The sequence below is a fragment of the Oncorhynchus kisutch genome, linkage group LG13, assembly GCF_002021735.2.
Source record: "Oncorhynchus kisutch isolate 150728-3 linkage group LG13, Okis_V2, whole genome shotgun sequence".
NCBI classification, from domain to species: domain Eukaryota; kingdom Metazoa; phylum Chordata; class Actinopteri; order Salmoniformes; family Salmonidae; genus Oncorhynchus; species Oncorhynchus kisutch.
This window is the reverse complement of record NC_034186.2, coordinates 25,633,581-25,643,568: the sequence shown is the minus strand read 5'-3', so window position 1 is coordinate 25,643,568 and position 9,988 is coordinate 25,633,581. Positions and strand designations below refer to the sequence as shown.

The 9,988-nt window shown below is 43.3% G+C and overlaps 1 pseudogene; it reads left to right on the top strand.

Annotated features, from left to right (window-relative positions):
* The first annotated feature begins 230 nt into the window (after positions 1-230).
* On the top strand, positions 231-6,484 carry LOC109903005 (mitochondria-eating protein-like; annotated as a pseudogene).
* Positions 6,485-9,988: the final 3,504 nt, after the last annotated feature.

Below are 9,988 nucleotides of genomic sequence, written 5' to 3'. Positions count from 1 at the left end.
GCTTTAACAAACATTCTCACTCTGTATTCTGAGTAAAAAACCGTTGCCACAACTGAGGTGGCGCTTGGCACTGGTTGTAACGAAGGTGGACAAAACGCCAAGGGCAATCATTTTTTACAGCTGGTATACAAATGGATCCCGCGCCTGTCACCGGGGCTCTCGCCCAATATTAAATCCCACTGTTGTCCAGGAGCGTTAAACCTTTTAGGATTTTAGGGAGTGGAGCAGACATGGCCGATTCGCTAAGGAAGCTGGTGAACACATCTTCCTTCAGCGTTATGCAGAGTCCTGGTACAAGGACTACCTACATCTTTTGGCTGAAAAGTAACCAACTAGGCCTTTATAAGGCTACAATTGGTATTTATATGTAAATGAATCGTTGTCTAAATAATAGTAGTCTGTAAGAAATATGATATTGTTGTGGAATTCCATAGCCGATTGAATGAATCACTTGGGTTCAATCAAATGTTTTCTTCCCTTGATCATTTGTTTCGTCCTTAAAATGTCTATCCAGTTTGGCTGCTTTACGTGGTGTATTGTTGTCTCTATCTTCTTGCCATTTGTGCTGTTGTCTGTGTCCAATAATGTTTGTACCCTGTTTTGTGCTGCTGCCATGTTGTGTTGTGTTGCTACCATGCTGTTGTTGTCTAAGGTCTCTTTTTATGTTTCTACCATGCTGTGTTATCATTGTGTTGCTGTTGTCTTATGTCTCTTTTTATGTAGTGTTGTCTCTCTTGTCGTGATGTGTGTGTTTTGTCCAATATTTTTATTTAATTTATTTTTAATCCCAACCCCGTTCCCGCAGGTGGCCTTTTGGTAGGCCTTCGTTGTAAATAAGAATTTGTTCTTAACTGACTTGCCTAGTTAAATAAAAAAATCCAAACATGTCTCTAAAATAAGTTGATTAGCCTACTTGATTACGCCACACTTAATTAGATGTAGTCAAATATATTACAATAATTTGACGTTGGCATGTGTGTTACACTGTATCGCAATGAATTGTAACAATGTAACAGTAAAGGGATTCACTTGTTTTGATGACATTGATTTAGGAGTTTGGTTGCTATCGACGCCAGTCGTCATGGCAACCGTGAAACCATTCCTTGTGACTGAATGCAAGTGTCTCGAGCAAGCCCCGCGAGCATTTTGGTAGGAACCTGAAAGGCATGTCCTAATTGGACCAATACATGATCACATACTTCAGAGAACAACTAAAGCATTTGACTCACTGGAAGTCACGGGTAAGTCATTTTATATGCACATATCCTGGATTCAATATGATTAATAAAGATAATCACTAAAGTCTCCTAAATTGACCCCACAGCTGAGATTACATTAAAAGCTAGAATCCTTAGTTGCTACATCTATTTTTAGACTTATAAATGAATGACCTATACCCCACTGATTCATGAACAATGTAAAAGCCTCATGTACAGTGCCTTGCGAAAGTATTCGGCCCCCTTGAACTTTGCAACCTTTTGCCACATTTCAGGCTTCAAACATAAAGATATACAACTGTATTTTTTTGTGAAGAATCAACAACAAGTGGGACACAATCATGAAGTGGAACGACATTTATTGAATATTTCAAACTTTTTTAACAACTCAAAAACTGAAAAATTGGGCGTGCAAAATTATTCAGCCCGTTTACTTTCAGTGCAGCAAACTCTCTCCAGAAGTTCAGTGAGGATCTCTGAATGATCCAATGTTGACCTAAATGACTAATGATGATAAATACAATCCACCTGTGTGTAATCAAGTCTCCGTATAAATGCACCTGCACTGTGATAGTCTCAGAGGTCCGTTAAAAGCGCAGAGAGCATCATGAAGAACAAGGAACACACCAGGCAGGTCCGAGATACTGGTGTGAAGAAGTTTAAAGCCGGATTTGGATACAAAAAGATTTCCCAAGCTTTAAACATCCCAAGGAGCACTGTGCAAGCGATAATATTGAAATGGAAGGAGTATCAGACCACTGCAAATCTACCAAGATCTGGCCGTCCCTCTAAACTTTCAGCTCATACAAGGAGAAGACTGATCAGAGATGCAGCCAAGAGGCCCATGATCACTCTGGATGAACTGCAGAGATCTACAGCTGAGGTGGGAGACTCTGTCCATAGGACAACAATCAGTCGTATATTGCACAAATCTGGCCTTTATGGAAGAGTGGCAAGAAGAAAGCCATTTCTTAAAGATATCCCTAAAAAGTGTCGTTTAAAGTTTGCCACAAGCCACCTGGGAGACACACCAAACATGTGGAAGAAGGTGCTCTGGTCAGATGAAACCAAAATTGAACTTTTTGGCAACAATGCAAAACGTTATGTTTGGTGTAAAAGCAACACAGCTCATCACCCTGAACATACCATCCCCACTGTCAAACATGGTGGTGGCAGCATCATGGTTTGGGCCTGCTTTTCTTCAGCAGGGACAGGGAAGATGGTTAAAATTGATGGGAAGATGGATGGAGCCAAATACAGGACCATTCTGGAAGAAAACCTGATGGAGTCTGCAAAAGACCTGAGACTGGGACGGAGATTTGTCTTCCAACAAGACAATGATCCAAAACATAAAGCAAAATCTACAATGGAATGGTTCAAAAATAAACATATCCAGGTGTTAGAATGGCCAAGTCAAAGTCCAGACCTGAATCCAATCGAGAATCTGTGGAAAGAACTGAAAACTGATGTTCACAAATGCTCTCCATCCAACCTCACGGAGCTCGAGCTGTTTTGCAAGGAGGAATGGGAAAAAATGTCAGTCTCTCAATGTGCAAAACTGATAGAGACATACCCCAAGCGACTTACAGCTGTAATCGCAGCAAAAGGTGGCGCTACATAGTATTAACTTAAGGGGGCTGAATAATTTTGCACGCCCAATTTTTCCGTTTTTGATATTGTTAAAAAAGTTTGAAATATCCAATAAATGTCGTTCCACTTCATGATTGTGTCCCACTTGTTGTTGATTCTTCACAAAAAAATACAGTTTTATATCTTTATGTTTGAAGCCTGAAATGTGGCAAAAGGTCGCAAAGTTCAAGGGGGCCGAATACTTTCGCAAGGCACTGTACTTAGTTCAACTGTCAGACACACCCCATCAGAACCCAAAATATAAGCTTGTTTGACTCCAATGTTTGTAAACAATGTAAACATGGTTAAAACTATCATTTTGATATAATGGATGGTCATAATCTCTGTCTATGAATTTGAGAGTAGTTACATTTCTCCAGGCCCATCCCTCAGCTTTTTACCAAAAGAGGCAGGGCGACCGCTTTGTTATTGTTTCAGTTAAGGACTAGCTTTAAATTGTATGTCCAGTTTGTGTTGGGTCATTATTCTCAACCCAGTTTGCCACCTTCCTAGGTCATCACCTGTGACAAGAATCTGAACAGGTGCTGTGAGTTGGTGAAGCTCACCTCCAAGATACAGGGACAACTATTCACCATCCTCAACCTCACTGCTAGAGAGGGTATGTGTCTAAGCTTCTTAAAACACTCCTCTCTTTTTGCCTTACCCAAACAATTGTCTAATAATGCCTCTTTTTCTTTTGAGTTAGGTGGTCACTATGCAGGAGTGGACGTGCTCAAATCACGTCTGCTGCCATGGCTGGGGATCTGCTTCCCCATGGCAACCTCCTCTGTCACCAACAACACCAGCCTCAATCTCATTCAGGTGAAATCATCTGTGTTCTGTTATGGTTGTACAGAGATAAAATGATTTGTTAAGTAGAAATTATTTTTATTAAGTTATTTGTTATATTATATTCTGTTCTGTCACATTGTGATTAAGACAATGATAGTCAAGGCTAAATGCTCATGCAGGAGTCTGTGAAGAAGGAGTGGAAGATCAGGGTGCTGTCTGCCACCCATGAGAGTGACATGCAGAAGATGGACACTGTGCACGCTGTGCTCCACTCACCTGCAGCTGGAGTCTCGCAAACAGGAGTAAGTCTGCACTAATAATCCATACAATGGACCTACTCATTTAAATCCGATCACATAAGTCTACACCAGGTAATGTATGACTAACTTTCTGGTCTAAGTTGGATTCAATTACTGGTATGTTAAATGGGTTTACAGACTGGCGGACACATGGTTAGCAGGTGTTAATGTGTGAGTGTAGCGAAATGCTTGTGCTTCTAGTTCTGACAGTGCAGCAATATCTAACATGTAATCTAACAATTCCACAAAAACGACCTAATACACACAAATCTAATTAAAGGAATGGAATAAATACAGTTTAGTACAATTTTCATGTGCGTATTATTTGTCCTCTTTGGCTTATTGATGTGTATGTTCTGAGGTTATTATGGTGTGTATCTGTGTGTCAGGTTGCGTGCGGCCCGTGACCAGGTGGAGACCTATAAGAGGAAGCTGAATGTTCTGGATGACTCTGAGAGTCAAGGGCGTTTGCTGAGGGATGAGGTGTCTTTCCTCACAGCAGAGAAGAGCATGCTGCAAGAGAGGTGAGCAGGACACACATATACACAGTAAATCTCATATCCATTTACTGTATCTCCTCCTCCCACAATATGGCCCAAAATGTGCTGAAAATTATGTATTTTTTTACTTGCCTTTTTCCTCTTTTGAATGATATTTTGAACACGTTCCTCTCCACTCTCCCTTTGTATCTCTGTCAGGTTGGTGAGGAGTCGTTCCACCAGCCCCCTGCCCAGACATAGCCACCACTCCAGCCCCCTGAGGAGTGAGTCTCCCACCCGGGCCCAGCTCAACAACTCGTCTCGCCAAGCACGGCTCGTGTCCCGATTCAGTGACCTGTATGCTGTGGAGTGCCTAGAGGCCCAGAGCCTGCTGAGACGCTACATAGACAACCTGGAGATTGTCCAGAGAATCATCTTCATCGCCACTGTGGTATGAAATCTGGACATCCTGTACATATGGAATAATTCTGCAGACAGTACAACCTGTGAATTTGATATGTCAGACCTGAGGTTTTGGTTTCTCTGTAAATCTCCTATTCCATACAGTATCTCTAATCGTGTGTGTGTGTGTTTATGTTTATCAGGAGGCCTTCCAGGCAGCCAAGCTGGCCTACTGCCAGTTTAAGCTGCGTGTGAGGAAGAACCTGTCTCCCTCCCACCTGGGGCCAGAGATCCTGGAGGAGTCGGTGGTGGGACTATATCGTCACAAACCTGGACCTCTACGACGTGCAGGCCAGTGTTAATGTATGGCCTACACTTTTCTCTCTTACTGATATGTCTGACATTTTACAAAAACCTGTGAATTCCAGTCACCTTTACATTCCAATTTATAGAGTCTCATGCACTGTAGTTCATTGAGTGTTTATTACTAGGAGGTGTGTGTCTGAGTGTATTGTAATGTTGTTCCCACTCCCAGGACGTGATCAACACCATGAATGTGAACCCACGGATCTCCTTCTCTCCGGAGGTGGACTTTGTCCTAATCAGCAGTTTCATCAGGGAGACATGCAGAGTGGCGTTCGCCATGCAGACACTGGACTCTCCTCTGGACTTGGCCTTTACCAGCGACCCAGAACTCTGGAACTCTACAGCGACAACAAGTCAGTCTGCATCCATTGACTTCATGAACTCTGGAACTCTACAGCGACAACAAGTCAGTCTGCATCCATTGACTTCATGAACTCTGGAACTCTACAGCGACAACAAGTCAGTCTGCATCCATTGACTTCATGAACTCTGGAACTCTACAGCGACAACAAGTCAGTCTGCATCCATTGACTTCATGAACTCTGGAACTCTACAGCGACAACAAGTCAGTCTGCATCCATTGACTTCATGAACTCTGGAACTCTACAGCGACAACAAGTCAGTCTGCATCCATTGACTTCATGAACTCTGGAACTCTACAGCGACAACAAGTCAGTCTGCATCCATTGACTTCATGAAGTAACAATAACAAGATGAGATATATAATTCCTATCCCTACCACTTGATGTCACCCTTGTCGTATATTTACACTCCCTTCTCCCTCTCTCTTTTTCCCTCTCTCTGTCAGGTATCGTCATAGCTATGACTGAGTTTACTGCTCCTCTGGTGGTGTACCATGTGTGGCCAGCGCTGGTGGAGGGGGACAGTGTCATAGTGAAGGGAGAGGTCGTCACCAGGAGAGGAGCTCTGGTACTAATACACCTTCATTCCCTAAAGAATCACTGTAGAATCCTAGACCTTGCTTTAGCAATTACCACATGATCACAACACATTATTCATGTGGTTTCTCTGCTGTCTTCCAGTGGCGAAGCAGGAGCTACAGTCCTGTTCGCTCTCACTCTGGCAGCCCTACACTCACTCTCGTAAGTTACTCGGACGACTGAGACTTAACACTTTAAAAGAATGTCACAAATATCAAGGTTGTTTAGATATGATTTACTGTCACTCTTTGGGAAGCCCAGTGTTTTAATGATGCAAGAAAATAGCAGCTGAGAAAGCTGTACATGTGTGATTTAGTGTTTACTTTTCTCTTGCAACAAAGTCTGATTTTGAACTTTAATGGACTGAATCCTGTCTTCATTGTCAGTTGAGATTCCTTGAGATTCCTCTAGTCGTGGACGTTGCTCCAGAGTTTACAGTATACTGGAGGGAAGGTCTATGTTACCATGACAGTATCCATAGACTGGCAGCTGATTGAACAATCCTTTCAGGGTGCTGCAACACTACTATGTATAGGTGTAGGCTGTGTGTCTTATTATTTGAGTGGTTCTTAACTAGACATTAAGACCTGCACAGTAGCACTTTCCAAGACACTTAGTTTAGATGTAATCTCTGACCTTGAACCTTGATAGACCTCGGTTTTAAGGACCCCTCTTTCTTTTTGAATTCCTTTGATTGTAAGTCTTGACCTGCTTATCAACAGTGTGGATATATTGGTGGAATTGTTTTTAGGTCAATGATTTTCTTGTAAGACACATGGTGCTAAAGTTCAATCAGAACTTTTCAACAAAAACCAGAGAGATTTGGTATTGCTGAGAATAATGATTTAGCATGCAGTTTGTAAAGTAATCAGTTGCTGTGTGTGTTTATTGTTGTTGGTGTTGTGATATTAGCTAGATGTGTGGTTTGGAAGGATTTGGAGCGATATATTTGATAAAAAGTGATGCACAAAATATTCGGAAACTTGAAATGGTTGACTTTAGAAAATATTCCGTTTGTCCTAAGTATGTGGCTTACTATATACACACGATCCCAAAACAACATGCATTTAGGAATGCAGCTGGAATGTCTTTGGCAGCTGGAATCATTGTGCAGTATAGTATTTAATTTAGCCCCAAACAGTGTGTGAGTCTTGTGTGTGCTAAATTTAGTGGTAAACAAAAAAGATTTGAGCTTAAATATCTTTGCATTTGTCACTGAGTACAGAATACAAAATTATTTTACTATAAAGTATGTACTACTATAAAGTAGGCTATGGACAGGTCCATTTGGGGACGGAGACAGGTCCATTTGGGGACGGAGACAGGTCCATTTGGGGACGGAGACAGGTCCATTTGGGGACGGAGACAGGTCCATTTGGGGACGGAGACAGGTCCATTTGGGGACGGGGACAGGTCCATTTGGGGACGGGGACAGGTCCATTTGGGGACGGGGACAGGTCCATTTGGAGACGGGGACAGGTCCATATGGAGACAGGTCCATTTGGGGATGGAGACAGGTCCATTTGGGGGCGGAGACAGGTCCATTTGGGGACGGAGACAGGTCCATTTGGGGACGGGACAGGTCAATTTGGGGACGGGGACAGGTTCATTTGGGGACGGGGACATGTCCATTTGGGGACGGGGACATGTCCATTTGGGGACGGGGACAGGTCCATTTGGGGACGGGGACAGGTCCATTTGGGGACGGGGACAGGTCCATTTGGGGACGGGGACAGGTCCATTTGGGGACGGGGACAGGTCCATATGGGGATGGAGACAGGTCCATTTGGGGACGGAGACAGATCCATTTGGGGACGGAGACAGGTCAATTTGGGGACGGAGACAGGTCCATTTGGGGACGGGGACAGGTCAATTTGGGGACGGAGACAGGTCCATTTGGGGACAAGTTACTGAGATGCACTGTTTAGAAAGACTGATTCACTGACCATGAGGACAAATAAAAAATCTAACTGCTGTTGCCAGGGTATCACATAACCTCCCCCAGCCTTGGCCTTGGCCGTACTTACAGTACAGAGACTACAGCAATGTAATTACAGAATGGCTCAGGACTCAAGCCGACACAAAAATTAGAAAGCACTGTTTGGTATAATGCATGCAGACCGTGCTATGAATTCATAATCAGCAGACCTTTTATTTTCAGCATGAAAGCCCTACTCTATTTTACTCATGCTGTACTTTGTGTTCTCAAAGAACGCTGGTCGAAGTTGTTCTTACTGCAGGGAACCTTTTGGACCTCAATGTTCTTCTCTCTCTCCCGACTATAGCAAATTACCCTTCCATCACCCTTTACAGTACCAGTGCCCCCCATAGTGCATGAAAGAAAAAACGCTCCTGTTCCCTATGGGTGAGTCAGAGTTGTCAATTGAAGGTATGCTCCACCATTCTAAAAGCTGAGAGTTCCGGTAGTACTGCACGTAAGACGTTAGAGGGCACTGTTGTTCTACTGTAGAGGCTAGACTCTGCAGAGGAAAAGAGTGGCTCCAGAAGGAACAAGGTTTTCTCTAGAGCCAAAAATACTGTAGGTTTCTGACTTGTTAAAAGAAAAAAGGAAATTTGTGCCTGTCCTTGGACTCTCAAAGCACATCAGGAACTTTGAGCAAGACTAAGTTTGTATGTCTAATTAAAGTAGGGCCTAAACTATAACTCTCCATCAAGAGACACAGAGCCATGGAGAGAGGAATGGGGAGAAGGAAAAGACAAGAGCAATTATTGAGGATAAGAGTCTCCAACCATGCTGAAGAGTGTGTACTTGCAGCGCACATGTGCTTTCATGTGTGTGCGTGTGTATGTATGTGTCTTTCTTTGTGTGTACATATGAATGCACTTACTAAGTACAATCTCAGTGGTGATGCCAGCCTCGTGATGATGATCCGGCATTCACAGACCCTAATTACCACAGTCTAATTAGCGTTCCCTCTCCTCAGGCCTTGCCTTGCCCAGTCCTGCCCTGCTCCCCTCACAAGCCAAACACATGACACAATTGGCTGTTTAAATGCTCTCCAGTGCACACAATTGGACCCCTGCTTCACAGAGCAGACACCAAGCTGAAACAGGCATTAGGCCTACTTCTACCCTCCAGGGCCTGTTTGTTGATTTAACAGCACTGTTGATGATAGCAGCTCGCTGGTCACAGTGCTTGTTTGGCAATGAGCTGCCTGTAAGTTAATGAGATGTTGTCCTTGTTTGTTGATTACATTCTAAGAGTTCTATGTTCCTGGGTTGTAATTGTTTGTTGATTAGAGTTGCCTCCCTTTCAGTGGGAGTAGATGTTGTTTGGAGATTAGATGGTGGTGTTGTGGCTGCAGTGATTGTGCTCATAGATCAGAGGACTTGGATTCACTTTATTGTGGTTAGAGTGTAACTGTTGCTGTCTTCAAAAAATCTAAAAAGTCTCCAAGGTGCAGTATGTTCACTTCACACCCAAATGATTGACATGAGATCAACTAGAAAAGTAGCATCAGTGTCTAATACAGATGGATGTGTGTAGATTGTGTGACATGGGTTTTGACATGACAGTAAGACATAAACAAACACTCCTGAAATATTATGTCAGGCGTTATGTCAGGCGTTATGTCAGGCGTTATGTCAGGCGTTATGTCAGGAGCAATCAGGCAGTTTAAAAAGTCTCCTCATGTGAACTGAGATATCCTCATTTAACCCATGTGTTAGTGAACTGATGTATCCTGGGGACCAGGATAATTCTGTATGTATGGAAAAACCCTGTGTTCTGGAACGTGCAGAAACCCTCTGTCCCTCCCTCCAGGATGTCATGGAAACTACAGCCTTTTTACCTCATCGCATTCCCACACTGAGCATGTCCTTTTTGACCTAGCTGGCCTGGT